The following is a 2,722-nucleotide window of genomic DNA, read 5'->3' as shown; positions in this document are numbered from 1 at the left end:
CCTCTCGACTTCTCCTCTTCTTCAACCCCTCTTGCGGATTTCCGTCGTCACTTTCAGATCTCGTGGCGCACATCCACCACCCGTGCCCTAACCTCCACCGCTTCTCACCGATGCTGACACCTGATCCATCATCGCCGACCTCGATCCACTGTCGGCTGAGGGTTATTGCTCTCCTCCTCCGTGCACATCTAGTTCCTTTCGAGCCACCTCACGCAGGGGAGTCGTCGGCCAAGGGCGGGGAACCGATGACCTGTAGTCGCTGCCTTTGTACGCCGCGACCCCAACCTCGGACCCTTCGGCTAAACCTCTACCACTAGGGCATCGCCATCCGTTGTTCACAGTCCCGAGCTTCGCCTAATAGTGCCACTGGATTCCTCTGCACTAAACTGGTGTCGAGCTTTTCTCTAGAGCTTATGGGCAATAAGGCTTCGCTGGAGATGACGCCTTGCTGTGGATCTTTGGAAGGGATGTCTGGTCATGTTTGGCCAATAGTAGGTCATTGGAGGGTGTCTTGTTATTGGCTGCCACATTTGAGGTAATTTGTTGTCTAGTATATGAATTGTGTGTTGGATGTAGACTTAGAGCTAATTTGGAGATTTGGTTTAGGTGACAGCAGCTTTGCAGTAACTTCGATCATGAATTTCCAGTAGCAAGCTTTTCCAGTTGTGAATAAAGAGCATCCGGTCTGGGTAAGTTTGGATGATGGGTTATGCAAGATTTAACAGCGAAGCATCTGAATAAGAGGTCCTGGTCAGTACAGTTTTCTTCAGCTCTTTTCAGTATGCATTTCCTGTTTTTGTCAGAAAATTGTATCGCATGATTATGCCTATCTATCTGGTATCCGCTGAGTTCTTGGACTCATCCCGTGGATATATTTTTTTTTCAGATACCGGTAGAGGTATGTGGAGTCGTTTGGAGTATCTTGTCTGTCGGTTCTCACATCATATCAGAATACCTGTTTTATAGTTTCATTTGAATTTTATTTGTTTATGTACTAAGTGTACTTACCTTTGTATCTTCCGATTTTGTTTTTGGTGTTGCTATGTGGTATTTCGTGGTGTTGTAGAGTTGTGTAAGTCTAGCCGGCTAGTAGTCTTGTATTTTGATTTGTATTGGTTTCTATCGTTTTTCGTTGTGTTTTGGTTTTAGTACAGCCGAGTGGGTTGTTAAATATATATATAACTGTGGTTGTTTATTTTATTCCAGCCGAGTGGATTAATGATATAAACTGTGTGGTTGTGTATATATTCCAGTCACATGTGGCTGATGTATATTTTGTATGTAGAAATGTCTCAGATTGTTACATGTACAAAGAAGATGTTATCAAAATTTCTTTTGGTAAGGACTACTTGGGACGTGACAAGAACTCTCTTTGTTCCGTGTGAGATGATCTGCTTGTTAATATCTTTTCTCTAAATGGCTGATTTTTTGCCTAGTGCTTCGCCCTACGGATCTCCATGATGTGCTAAAAGCTTTTCATTTATGTGCTCTTTCTTTAGCTAGTTGGTGTGTACTGGAGCTAGCTAATGGGTTGGCTATCTGATGGAATCGTGTGTCAGCTTCTTTTTGGTCTGTGAGGAATGCATCTTTTCTGCCCTCCGTGGGAGCAACATCGTGGAAGTTGTTTATTTGTTCCCCTTAACCTTATCATATATCAACAAGGACCATAGTCGGATTAATATTCATTATTTTGGATCAGTTTCTTTCTAGGTCAGCTATACTCAATTTGTTTTTATTTTTTGCTTTATATGAAATGTGCTATCTTGCTTTTGAAATGACCTTACAGACTGTACCTGCATGCCAGAATCTATATAAGAATTCCTTTACTTATCACTGCCTCAAAGATGACAAAATCCTGCAATTTAATTTTTAGGTATGATTGCATAAACTTCTGGTGCATGTATTAATAGGTTAGTATTTCTTGAGTAATATACCTTTTTCTGCTATTCGTCCCTTTAAACTATTAAAGATATTTAATATTGAGGTTGTGTTGTTTTAGAATATAGTTCACTCTTTTACTTAAAAAAAAAGTTTACAGAGCTATATGATCTAGACGAAGTTGAGTCAGATAGAAAGGTACAAACTGTACCTACATACCAGAATCTATATAAGAATTCCTTTACTTATCACTGCCTCAAAGATGACAAAATCCTGCAATTTAATTTTTAGGTACGATTGCATAAACTTCTGGTGCATGTATTAATAGGTTAGTATTTCTTGAGTAATATACCTTTTCTGCTATTCATCCCTTTAAACTATTAAAGATATTTAATATTGAGGTTGTGTTGTTTTAGAATATAGTTCACTCTTTTACTTAAAAAAAGTTTATAGAGCTATGTGATTTCGTCTAGAAGTTGAGTCAGACAGAAAGGTCGATGATGAAAGTGAGGATGTCGACGAAGAGTGGACCTGGGGCTAAAATTTGAAGATGCGTGGTATCCTTCAGATCTTCACACATGACGAGGAAAGATCGTCGAAAATGATACCCTCGGGTCTGCACACACCACAGAGAGATCATACAAGAGCATTAGGGTGAGAACCAGGGAAGAGGCTCCTGCGCAAGCACTCTGACACTCAAGTCAGAATGGAGTTGAGCGAAAAGTGCGAAAATAAGATGAATAATAGAACAATAGTAGATGTGTGTGTGGGTGCGTACGTCGCCAACGGAGAGCATTATCCTTTTTATACTATCTCTCGTAATCTCCGCAATACTGTGTAAGTA

General features: G+C 40.3%; 1 long non-coding RNA gene across 1 annotated transcript; it reads left to right on the top strand.

Moving 5' to 3' along the window:
- Positions 1-283: 283 nt before the first annotated feature.
- LOC122011905 lies at positions 284-2,722 on the top strand. Its single transcript, XR_006120059.1, has 4 exons — positions 284-535; positions 607-750; positions 887-2,169; positions 2,352-2,722. It is a non-coding gene; the product is annotated as an uncharacterized LOC122011905 (long non-coding RNA).

The sequence above is a fragment of the Zingiber officinale genome, chromosome 8A, assembly GCF_018446385.1.
Source record: "Zingiber officinale cultivar Zhangliang chromosome 8A, Zo_v1.1, whole genome shotgun sequence".
Classification (NCBI taxonomy): Eukaryota; Viridiplantae; Streptophyta; class Magnoliopsida; order Zingiberales; family Zingiberaceae; genus Zingiber; species Zingiber officinale.
The sequence above is the reverse complement of the archived record's forward strand: the minus strand, read 5'-3'. Positions and strand labels throughout refer to the sequence as shown.